The sequence below is a fragment of the Lynx canadensis genome, chromosome B3 (genome assembly GCF_007474595.2).
Source record: "Lynx canadensis isolate LIC74 chromosome B3, mLynCan4.pri.v2, whole genome shotgun sequence".
In the NCBI taxonomy this organism is placed as follows: domain Eukaryota; kingdom Metazoa; phylum Chordata; class Mammalia; order Carnivora; family Felidae; genus Lynx; species Lynx canadensis.
The window spans coordinates 129,654,569-129,667,774 of NC_044308.2; the positions used below are offsets into that span (position 1 = coordinate 129,654,569).

Genomic DNA, 13,206 nt, shown 5'->3' on the forward strand with positions numbered 1-13,206 from the left:
TCATTTGGTTAAGCATCCGACTTTGGCTCAGGTCATGGTCTCGTGGTTCCTGAATTTGAGCCCCGCATTGGGCTCTGTGCTGACAGCTCAAAGCCTGGAGTCTGCTTCGGATTCTGTGTCTCCCTCTCTCTCTGCCCCTCCCCTGCTTGCACTCTGTCTGTCTCTCTCTTAAAAATAAACAAACATTAAAAATTAAAAAAAAAGATATCTACTGGAAGAGTGGCTAGGTGGCTTAGTCAGCTAAGCATCTGATTCTTGATTTAGGCTCAGGTCATGATCTTACCATTTCTGAGATTGAGCCTGTGTCAGGCACTGAGCTGAAAGCACTGAGCCTCCTTGGGTTTCTCTCTGTCTCTCTCTCTCTGTCTCTCTCTCTCTCTCTCGAAATAAATGAACTTTAAATAAATAAATACATAAATAAAGATATACATAAATACATTAATAAATAAAAGGAAGTCTGCTGGAGATGATATAAAAGCTGGCATGTTTCAATACGGAAAGACAGTCTTAGGATGAGCATGGCTAAAGGAGGTGAGGAAGAAGCTGGTCTCTGAAAAGCTCAAAAGGCTTACAGAGATTTAGGGACAAAATGTCTTCCAGAATGATTCAGCCTATTTTATGTGCCTTGAAATGTACCAGGTATTTCAATATTTAAATTTAAATATAAAATTTTATTCAATTTATCCTTTTTAAAGTTATACATAATCAAATAATGGCATGAAGAACTGGATGGCTGAATAACTGGGTGACTGAATAACTTCATAATTGAACTTGAAAAGTGAACTTGAACAGTATTATTAGTTGTAAACTTCTTAGCCATTTATTGAAACCATTCCAGCTTCTAATTCTTACAAGACTGAATGTTACATATGCTAACAACAGTACAGGAATCTACTTAAGAAAAAATAAAGTTGAGAAAGAATTGATAGTATAAATCAGCTTTAGTGACACCACCCACATCAAGGTGACATCAATCTTTATTAAGTAACTACAAGACTTCCTGAGATTTTTATGATGAGAATTTCTCTTTTAGTCAACAAATCATAGAGTTTCAGACAGAACTGTGCTGCACTCCTGTTTGTATAATCAAACATATGCCATAGAATCATAATACGATCTCTCTACCCACGTTAGCAAAAATTAATGTTTGATTAATGCATTTGATTATTAAAGGCACACTTTTCCCCAGCTCCATATGGCATTTTTCTAAGATAGAAATTTCACCAGAAAATTAAAAAGCCTGGTGAATGTTTTCCAGTTTTCATCTAAGAATTGTGCGATCTGTCTTAATATTCCAATTTTGAGAATACTTCAAATAGTATGACAAACATTTTCTTGTATATATTGTTTATATAAAACACCTCTGTACAATTTTTATCAGAGGAAAATGAACCTTTACAGAAAAAAATAAATTTGTAAAGACATCTTGAAATTAGGTCAAAGGGGTTTAGATATGTTTCTATACATAAGGTACTTGAGGAGAAAAAAACCATAAATATATTTTTATTTGATTAAATTAAATATATTTTATTATAAGAAAAAACACCGTTGTCATCCTCAATGTAGATAACAATTGGGATTCAAATATAATTGAGAAATTTTAAATACTTGTATTTCATTCCAAGAAAAAAATCAGAGGAAAAAAAATCCCAACTTAATCTAAAGTAGCTTTAAAAGAACAACGTGAGGCTTTTGGAACAGCAAATTGAAGAAAATGACAAAATCTCTCTCCAAAAGGCAATGATAAAAACTGGACAAATTGTCAAAAGTAACCATTTAAGGGCTCTGGAAATTGACCAAAAGCATACAACAAATGAGAAACATGACTTTGAGGATCTCAACTGAGCGTCCATCAACACCTTGAGGGATTGTGGGAGTTTAGTCCGGGGCCGCGTTTTTCTTACCCATCCCAGCTCTGTCATCCAGACATTCTACCTAGGAGTGCAAGCCATGGCCTCAGGACTAGGAGGCTCACTGCCAGAAAGGCTGCATGCACAACACTGTGTGCAAACTTAGAAGAGAGCAGAGGAGCCCTAATGAGCTACTGAATTTTAAGAGATCTATGGGCAAAATGTGAGAGTTCTACTCTTTCAAAGTGTGTGAGCGTAACCTCTGAACAAGCACTGGATGAAAACTAAGCTATGTTGACCCAAAAGCTACGTCAAAGAAGCTGACCTTAAAAATAAAAACAAGAATTAAAGAAGACAAAAACAGAAACAAGAAACTGAGCAGAGACATGGCCACAAATTAGTCCAAATAAACAAACATGAAAACAGGAGAAAATATCAATCTTGATGGGACTCAGAGTCTAGAGTTATTGCAATATTACTGCAGTGTAATTCTACAAGTCCAGCTTTTGGGGTTCCTGGGTGGTTCAGTCGGTTGAGCGTCTGAATTTGGATCAGGTCATGGTCTCATGGTCCATGAGTTCGAGCCCTGGTTGGGCCCTGTGCTGACAGCTCAGAGCCTGGAACCTGTTTCAGATTCTGTATCTCCCTCTCTCTCTGCCCCCCCCCCCTCAAAAATAAACACTAAAAAAAATTTTTTTTAAGTCCAGCTGCTAACAAAACAGGATGAGATATGTAAAGAAACTAGAATTTTTGACCCATTAAGAAGTATACTGTAACTCCTAGAGCAACAGCTAAGAAAAAAAATACAGAAAATAATTTGAGAAAAGAATTTAAATGGAACATTAATTATCTACATAACACCAAGAAAGGAAGTAAAAGAGAGAGACAGAAAGAGAGAGGGAGAAAGAGAGAGAGAGAGATGGAGAGAAGGTGAAGCATACAGGAAACAAATAGCAAAATAGTAAATATAAATCCAGCCATGTCAATAATGGTAGCAAGCATGTATGGATTAAAAACTAATCAGGGGCATCTGGGAGGCTCAGTCAGTTAACTGTCGGACTTCAGCTCAGGTCATAATCTCACCATCGGTGAGTTGGATTCCCACATCGAGCTCTGTGCTGACAGCTCAGAGCCCAGAGCTTGCTTCAGATTCTGTCTCTCTTTCTCTTTGCCCCTCCTCCACTCACACTCTGCCTCTCTCTGCCTCTCAAACATGAATAAATATTAAAAAAAAAAGACATTAGGAAAAATTTGTTTTTAGATATAATATGGACACTTTCTAATTATAAAACATCAATTCACTTGGGAGGTATGTTAATTACAAACACACATGCACCTGACAAAAGATTAAAAAATACATGAAGCAGATTTACACAATGTATAGGAGAAATAAGAAATTTAACAAAATTATTTGGAGAATTCAATGCCCTACTCCCAACAATAGCCTGCTCAGCTAGAGTGAAAATCAGCAAGACTCTTAAGGACTCGAGACATAAGACCATAAAAGACATTACTGATGAAGATGAGCAAATGGACGTTTATAGAACACACTATCCAATAGCAGCAGAAAAAAAAGTACACGGAACATTCTCCAGGAAAGGCTAAGTTCTGGGTCGTAGGAATTCTCAATAAATTTAGAATAATTGGATTCCTACAACATATGTTCTTTGATCCCCATGGAATTACATTAGAAATCAAAAAAAGGAGAACTTGAGAAATTCAAAAATATTTGGAATTTAACTAGCATACTTCTAAACAAACAATGAATTCAAGAATAAATCACAAAGGAAATCAGAAGATATTTTGAGTTGAACAAAATGAAAACACGATATATAAACATTAACGGCATGTATCTAAAACAGGGCTTACATAAAAGTTTATAACAGAGATGCCTACATTAGAAAAGGAATATTTCAGAGCAATAACCTGTGAGTTCATTTTACAAAGCTAGAAAATAAAAGAACAAATTAAGCCCAACACAAACAAAAAGAAGGAAATAAGATTAGAAAAGAAATAAATGATGCCAAATACAAAAAAATAACATAAAAGTGAATCCCCAAAATTTTATTGAAAGAAATCAACAAACCTGTCAAAAAGTTTTTAGAGTTGGCAAGAAAATAAGACAATAGACAAATTAACAAAACTAGGAATAAAAGGGTGGCTATCACTACTGATTTTGCAGAAATTAAAAAGATCAGAGGGAATGTTATGAATAACATTTTGCCAACAAATTGGACAATGTGGATAAATCTGAACAACAACAAGAAAAACAATAAGAAAAGAATATGTGAATAGATGTGTAACAAATGAAGAAATTAAATTAGTGAGTAAAAATCTTCTCACTAAGACCAGGCTCCCATGTCTACACTGGTGATTTAATCAATCATTATATGAAGCAAGTAATCACCATGCCTCCTGAACTCATCCAGAAAAAGAAAGAAGTAACAGAAATGGAAAATTTTCTTTAGAAAAAGTAGAGCAGGAGGGAGGGAATACTTTCCTAATTCATTTTGTGAGGCAACTGCTATCGTAATCCTACCAGAGAGGAAAATCAAAAGACATCAATAGGGGAAAAAAGTACTAGCCAATAGATCTCATGAATATGGATGTAAAAATCCTCAGGAACACATTAGCAAATAAATCCAGCCACACACACAAAAATGATGGTATATGCACGCCATGCCCACATGAGGTTTATCTCAGGAATGGAAGGTTGGTATAAATATCCCAAAATCAACTAATGTAATGCACCATATTAATAAACTAAAGTACCAAACCTCATGATCATATTGATAAATGCACAAATACATTTTGAAAAATCTTTTATCCATGGATGGTGATTTTCAACAAGTTAGGAATAGAAGAGAACTTCCTAAAACTGATAAAGAGTATCTATAAAAGTCCTATAGCTAAAAAAGCTATAGCTTTTTCCTGATTTTAGGGGGAAGCATTTGGTGTTTCACTGCTAAAGTGAAAATTTTAGTTTAAAATGGTAAAATACCAAATGCTTCCCTCTTAAGATCAGGAAAAAAGCAAGGATGCCTGCTCTCAACACTTTTATTCAACACTGCATGCATTGAAGGTGTATAGGTAGTGAAATAAAACAGAAAAACAGAAGAAAATGATAAATAAATAAATGGTATCTAAATTGGAAAGAAAGAGATAAGATTTTTTTATTTACAGATGACCTGATTCTGTATGTAGAAAATCCAAATAAATCACAAAAAACGACTAAAGCTTTAAAATAATGTCAGTATCAGGATCACAGGATTTAACATCAATATAGAAACATTAATTAAATTTCTGTACTAGCAGTGAACATTTGCAAATGAAATAAGACAAACAATTCCATTCACAATTGCATGAAAAATGAATAAAATATTTAGAAGTAACGTTAACAAAAGCAGTACAAGACTTGTGTTCTGAAAATTACAAAATGCCTCTGCGAGGAGGAAGATTTAAATAAATGGAGAGGCATTCCATGTCCATGAATCAGAAGACTAAATGTCTTAAGATGGCAATTTGTCACGAATTGATCTATAGATATAATTAAGTCACTTTCAAAACCCCAGCAGGCCTTTTTGTTGGTGGAAATTGACAAGTTGTTTTTAAAGTTTATAGGGAGGGGTGCCTGGGTGGCTCAGTCGGTTGAGTGTCTGCCTTCAGCTCAGGTCACGATCTCACGGTCCGTGAGTTCGAGCCCCGCGTCGGGCTCTGGGCTGATGGCCCAGAGCCTGGAGCTTGCTTCCGATTCTGTGTCTCCCTCTCTCTCTGCCCCTCCCCTGCTCATGCTCTGTCTCTCTCTGTCTCAAAAATAAATAAAAACTTTAAAAAATATTTTAATGTTTATAGGGAAATGCAAGGGACCCAGAGTAGCCAAAACTACTTGACGGGAGAATAATGTCAAACACTTAACATTTTCCAATTTCAAAACTTGCTATAAATCTACACGAAGCAAGGCAGCATGGTCCTGGTATAAGGATGGGCTTATAGATAAATTGAACAAAAATGAGTTCAAAATTAAACTCTTCACATTAATGGTAAAAAAGAACAAGGCCACAATTAGATTTTATGGGTTTAAATTTTTTGTCCAGCAACAATCACCTGGTTGGTTTATTTTATTCTTTAGGTTTATTTATTTATTTTAAGAGAGACAGAGAGTGAGTGGGGGGAAGGGTAGCCATAGAGGGAGAGAGGGAGAGAATCCCAAGCAGGCTCCATGCTGTCAATGTAGAGCCTAACGCATGGCTTCAACTCACAAAACCAAGAGATCATGATCTGAGCCAAAATCAAGAGTCCCACGTTAAACCTACTGAGCCACCCAGGCGCCCCACCAGGGAGGTTTATAAAGCACATAGTTACCTAGTAGCAGGACCAAACAAAAAGAAAAGCATAAAATTTGAGAGTCTTACATCATTCGATTTATTTCAAAATTACGTTAAAGTAATGCTAATTGTAGGACAGTGTCAAAGGTAAACACCACCATACGTTAATTTCAAGGAGAACAGATTTTATTCAGTAACTACGGATTGTAGGGGCAAGTGCTGAGCTCCATTCTTTGTTCAGAGGAGATGGGATGTTTGAAAAGAGAATAGAGAGGAGGGAGTGGAAATTTCAGGGGCTCCAGCAGTCAGGGAAGTGAAAACTCACAAAAAAGCAGAGGGAGGTGGTCCAAGTGAAACCCATCTGGGTTTTCTAACTGGCACTTACCAAATGTAAGCCTCTCCCTTTGCACAGAGACTGGGAAACAAGGGGCCCTATCCTCAGACATTGGCAGCAACAGAGTAAATTCTTTTGGCAGCCTTGAGTTTGCTCAAGCAGGTACTTGAAGAGGGTCTAGAGACATCCTAAGGGTACTGACTTGAGCTGTTACAAACTATAGTAATGTTTGTTCAGGTCTTTATAGGCCAAGATGGAGGCATAGTTGAAAAAAATCTGACTACGTTTTGGTCAAGGAGATAATCATCATCAGCAAGGATTTTAAAATGTACTCTGTAAACCACCTACACGAGAACTTTGGAGTAATTATTGGAAAAATGATTTTTGAATCTTATCCAGAGTTATTAAATTAAAATATTTTGCTTAGGACCCAAAACATATTAGACATCAACCCAGATGATTCAGACATAAATGAAAGTTTGAAAACCACCTGTTGAGAGTGACCAAGTTTTGGAAATGGATGTGCACTGTAATTTTCACAACTGCTTAGATGAAAACAAACACGAGGATATAATAATGATAGCAAACATACATTAAGAATTTAAATATGTACCAGGCTTGTTTTAAGAATTTTACATGTATCAACTCAATCCCATATTACGTTTGGAATATTTATTTTAATGATAAAGAAAACTATACACAGAGAGGTAAAGCAATTTACGTAAGGTCATACAGCAGAGCAAGAATTCAACCCCAGAAATTTTGCCTCCAGAGGCTATATTCTAAGTCACTATATTATATATTTAATTGCGACATGATGATCAACAACCTATTTCCAACATTCTTAAAAAAAAATTCATATGGAGATAGGAATGTGGTGGTCTTGCTAAATTTGACAACACTTATTTTTGTGAAGTATTTGGGAGAGAGGGTGAAAGGCAGACTACACCAGCTTGAAGTTAAGATGGTCAAAGAAAATAGAAAGAAAAAGTAAATATAAAAGAAAATGTATTAAATTATAAAGTAAGCATCTTTCCCTCTATTTGTAAAGGAAACCAATAAAGTAAAATTTAATTTTTGGAAAACATAACAAAATAAATAAGAATTTAGTAAGACTAATTAAGGGGGAAAAGTGATAAATCTATACTATCAGAAAAGATATGAGAAAGATATTATGCTTGGCTGGCACAGTTGGTTAAGCATATGATTCTTCATTGCGACTCAGGTCATGATCCCAGGGTCGTGGAATCAAGCCCCATGTCTGGCTCTGCACTGACAGTGTGGAGCCTGCTTGGGATTCTCTCTCTCTTCTCTCTGCCTCTCCCCTGCTTGTGCATGTGCTCTTTTTCTCTTTATCTCTGTCAAAATAAATAAACTTTAAAAATATATTAGATATTAAAGATAGAGCTTACAGGTATTCAGATGTTAAAGACATTAGAAATGTAAAGAATATATGTTCCACCAGAGCAAGGGCCTAATGAAAGGTGGCAAAAGGGAGCCCAGAAGAAAGTAGTTGATCCATTTTCTAAGAAAGATTGGTATGATGTGAAAGCACCAGCTATGTTCAATGTAAGAAATATTGGAAAAACACAAGTCGTGAGAGCTCAAGGAAGCAAAATTGCATCTGATGGCCTCAATGGTAGTGTTTTGGAGGTGAGCCTTGTTGATCTGCAGAATGATGAAGTTACACTTAGAAAAATCAAGCAAATTGCTGAGGATGTACAGGGCAAAAACTGTCTAATTTTCATGGCATGCGTTTTAACCCTGACAAAACGTGTTCCATGGTCAAAAATGGTAGACCATGATTAAAGCTCATGTTGATGTTAAGACTACTGATGGTTATTTGCCTTGTGTATTTTGTGTTGATTTTACTAAAAAAAATGCAACAATCAGATTTGGAAGACTTCTTATGCTCAGTTCCAACTGGTCCACCAAATTTCGAAAAAAGATAATGCATATCATGACCTGAGAGGTGCAAATGACTTAAAAAAAAGTCAATCAGCATCAGACAGCATCAAAAAGAGACATAGGAAAAGCTTATAAATCTACTTATCCACTCCATGATATCTTTGCTAGAAAAGTAAAAATGCTGAAGAAGCCCAGGTTTGAACTGGGAAAGTGTATGGACCTTTCTGGTAAAGGTAGTAGTTCTGGAAAAGCGACTAGAGATGAGACCATTGCTAAAACTGAACAAGCCGATGGGTCTGAGCCACCAGCCCAAGAATCTGTGGGAAATTCAAACATTTAATGGTGACAGATAAAAAAATCCTATTGGCGAAAATAAATAAACAAATAAATAAATAAACAAATAAAATTGAAACTGTATATTAATCTGACAATTTAGATGATGCAATTTCAGGAAAATATAACTTAACAGTACTAAAAGGAGAAATAGACATATCTCAATAGCATTTTTTTCTTTTCAGAACATTACGTTCATTATTTTAATAATCTCACAATAAACTCCCGATTTAGATGATTTCACTAGCAAATCTTTCAAAATATTTAAGAAAGGGAAAAATACAAAATCTTCTATTTAATAAAGATAAAATCATTCTTAGATCCTTTTTTTTTTGAAGTGAGGATAATCTTTATATCAAACCCTATCAAGGACATTAAAAGAAAAACTATAGATCAATTTCTCTAATAGGTATTATTTCACAAATCTAATTAAAATATTAGCAAATTGAATCCAGTAATACCAAAAGTGGGGTTAAAATGAGCTGAAAGTCTTCATTCTTTTTACCTGTGTGAGATACTTACTTGGTAAATACCAAGAAAATTACTTATTTCTTAAAAGTTTAAAAAAGTAATAAAATTGGAGTCTTACGCCATTAAAAATTATTTTAATCATTGAATGTCGTTCTACCTATATATTTTTGTTTTTTTGATTTTTGGACCAAGTATTTTCAATTTTCTTTTTTTTTTTTTTATTACAGACATTTCTTTAAGTCAATTGACTACTCACATTTTTCACATTTTCTTTATTAAAATTTTATATCTAAAGAGTTATGTGTTACATAAGCTATTTTTATTCTATTGGTTACAATTAAATCTTTAACAAAATCACTTGAAAAAAGATAAAAACAATTTCATGATTAAGTTTATCTAGAAAGGAGTTTTTAAGAATATTTTATTTTTTAAGGAATATTTTAAATATTATCACTCCTTAACATCATCCATTTCATCATTGTTTAGTATTTTAGTTGCTCTTTAGTATTTATCCGCCCAAAATTAATCATCATTTTTATTATGCACATCACTGTCGATAGTTACTTATGTTTATTACTTTTTACTAATTTTAACTGCTTTTCAGATTCTTTCCTTCCTTCTGGATTTATTTCCCTCTTTCTGAGGTCGAGAGTTTAGGACACTTTTTAACTATGAATTATAATAGCAAAACTAAATTTTAGTTAAGTTTAAAATAACTAAACTCTTGAACGCATTTTTTTTTTTTCTGACAAACAACTGGTGTAGTTTAGTTATCATCTACTTTTCTCTTTGGTGTGATTTACGATTTTCTTTTTAGTCGTATTTTTTAATTCTATTCCAAAGTGTTCAGACGAAGATTTGCTTTTGGTGTAGTCCTTGAATTGGTATTTTGATTTAATCTCAGGTTGTGAGATTCATCATCTCTTAAAATCTCATCTTTGTACATTGCTTTGACTACTGATTCATTGCCATTTTCTTTATCATTTTGATATTCCTATAAGACATATTTTGCATCATGCAATGTATCTTTCAGGTCTATTTTTGAAACATTTTCTCATATAGTACATCTGTTTTTAACTGTGCTGTCCATACAAATATTTAGACAAATATAGCTCTAGTTAACTAATTTTGTCCTCAGATTTATACGTGATATGCTATTTTAACCATTCATTGAATTTTTAATAATAAAGACTTTATAGAAATTACATTTCATTTCTTTTCACATGTATACTATTTGTTCATAATAATTTAAAACATACTACTGTAACATATATTTTAAATTTTATGACTTTTCTCTTATTTATAGTCCTTGGGGAACAGATTTTTCTATTTAATCTTCTGATGATCCTCATTTAAAATTTTTCTTTCTCTCTTTCTTCCTTTTTCTATCTCTTCCTTCCTTCCTTCCTTTCCTTCTTTCTTCCTACCTTCCTTCCTTCCATCCTTTCTTCTTCCTTCCTTCATTCCTTTCTTTTTTTTTTCTTTCTTTTTTTCTTTTCTTCTTTCTTTCTTTCTTTCTTTCTTTCTTTCTTTCTTTCTTCTTTTTTTCTGCCTTTCTCTCTGCCTTTCTCTCTGCCTTTCTGTCTGTCTTTCTTTAATTGTAGGCTCATCTTCTGCCCAGTTTGCTTTCTTTCATGGTGGTTACATCTACCCATGTAATGTCATCTTGTCATCTGCCTTCCATGATCTTAGACAATGTATATTGCTTCTTCCTAGATCAAAAGAATATCAAAAGTTTTGTTCTGGCTTTATTTCTTTCTCTTTAATTAATTAATTTATTTATTTATTTATTTATTAAAGTTTATTTATTTATTTTGAGAGAGAGAGAGAAAGCACAAGCAGAGTAGGGCCATAGAGAGAGACAGGAAGAAAGAGAATCCCAAGCAGGCTACATGCTGTCAGTGCAGAGCCTGATGCTGGGCTTCAACTCCCGAACCATGAAACCATGACCTCAACCAAAACCAAGAGTCAGACACTTAACTGACTGAGCCACCCAGGTGCCCCATTCATTTTTGTTTAAGTCCTGCCCACACAGACTATATAAATTCAGACACCATTGACAGGCATGTGTGCTTAGTTTTTCAATCTCATGAAACAACTAACACATACCCTCCTCCCTCAACCCGGTACAGAATTTCACACAGGTCTTCAGTTAGTTAGCAAACTCTCTGATCCTCTAGTGGTATTTTTAGATGTACTTTCTTGCATCTTATTGGAACTACATGCATAATCTGGATGTATGATATAAATTGAATTCCAACTTCCTAACTCCCTGAGAGCTCAATCTCTTCTTTGTTTATGTCACTAAGGGTGCTAAAATCCAGCCCCGGCTAGTGCCTTTAGTAAGACCAAAACAGAAGTATTTACTGATGAGTCCAGGTTTCATTTATTTTTTTTTTTTCATTTTAAGCATTAGATATTCTCTATCTCTTCCTTTTTGTTCTTCTCTTTCTACTTCTCTTCCAACTCCTATTTTTTCTTCTATTTTATCTCAATTATTATTGGTCTATTTTATTTTATTTGTGCTAGTAAGTGTTTGTGGTAGAGTTGGGATAGAGTTAGTCAGAGCATGCCAACTCATTCCATCATGTTACCTGGTAAACCTCACATAAATATTATTTGATTACATTATTGAAGACATAATATTTGCCTGAGCTAATATTAGAATTTTATTTACTTTTTATTTTTTAATTTATTAATTATTCCACCACTTAAGTTGGGTTAAGAATTGGTGAGAAGAAATTTTCTACCTCCCATAGACTCAAACCATATACATTCTTTCTCTATCAACCCTACCTCCCTTATTATCTCTCCCTCTGTCTCTCTTGCTCCCTGTTTCTCTCTCTCTCTCTCTCTCTCTCTCTCTCTCTCTCTCTCTCTCTCAGTTGTTCATATATACAATCAAAGTCACCAAAACTTAGTGAGAGGAATAAAGACATATAAATCAGGAGTATGTTCATCCTGGAAAGGTTTGTATTGGCTCTTGGCAGTCTAATGTAACCTGTAGCTATCATAGATACTGGTGTGTGACGTGTATCTGGCTAACCAACACTTGTAAAAACAATATACGCATTAGCACATTATGATTTAGAGCTATTTATAAGCAAATGAAAAATTCCTGAGTAATGTTTAGCACTGGTAAAACCACTTCCTTTGTTGTGGAAATAAAATGCAATAAAAGAATTGGTATGTTCATGTCTCTGATGATGTTCTCCACATTTGAAAGTTCTGGAAAAAGAGTTTTGTAAACTAGTCGATAAGATTTCTTCTTTCTCCTATTTATTTGAGGTAATTAATGTCATCTACACATGTTCTTAATGATCCCTACTGATGACTAGTAAAAATGAATCTGCATATGTCTTTTAGCTTTTTGTTCTTTCATCCTGAGGGAATGACCAAACAATATTTGGTGTCACTCTAGCTCTATCAACTTAATTTTCTTTTAAATTAGAATTACTTTTTTTTTGAGAAGTAGTGATCTCCTTTGTATTTTTAAAATATTTATAAATCAGAAATATAAATGTAACTCCATGGATATCATATTTACTATTGATCAAATAATTTTCAAGTAAGTAAACCTGGAGTAACTTCTTAATAACTTTCCTGAAATTTTATTTCACTAACCAAGAAAAATTCACTTAAATTGTATATTTCTCTTTTGTATTTTCGTCTCAGAATAGGTGACTGAGTTGTACAGAAATGATGATCTTTTTTTAAAGGCCAATATTTTCGAACAATAATATGAGATCATGAACCACACTTAACAATTGTCTCAGGGATGAAGCTTTGAGGAAAATCCCAGTGTCTTGGCTGTTATTTATAAAGTAAAAGAGAGTAGAGAAGTCAAGGAAACACAATAAAAATGATTCTCCCTTGCTTTAAGCATCTTTGATATATAATTTTAGCCAGAGGATTCTCAACCATACAGCTGATATTGATTTGAGCAGGCGATAGGGTAACAACTGCCTTTAACCAAGAAAATTAT

The 13,206-nt window shown here is 34.0% G+C and overlaps 1 pseudogene; it reads left to right on the forward strand.

Annotated features, from left to right (window-relative positions):
• Positions 1-518: 518 nt before the first annotated feature.
• LOC115517095 lies at positions 519-8,787 on the forward strand (annotated as a pseudogene).
• The last annotated feature ends 4,419 nt before the right edge of the window (positions 8,788-13,206 follow it).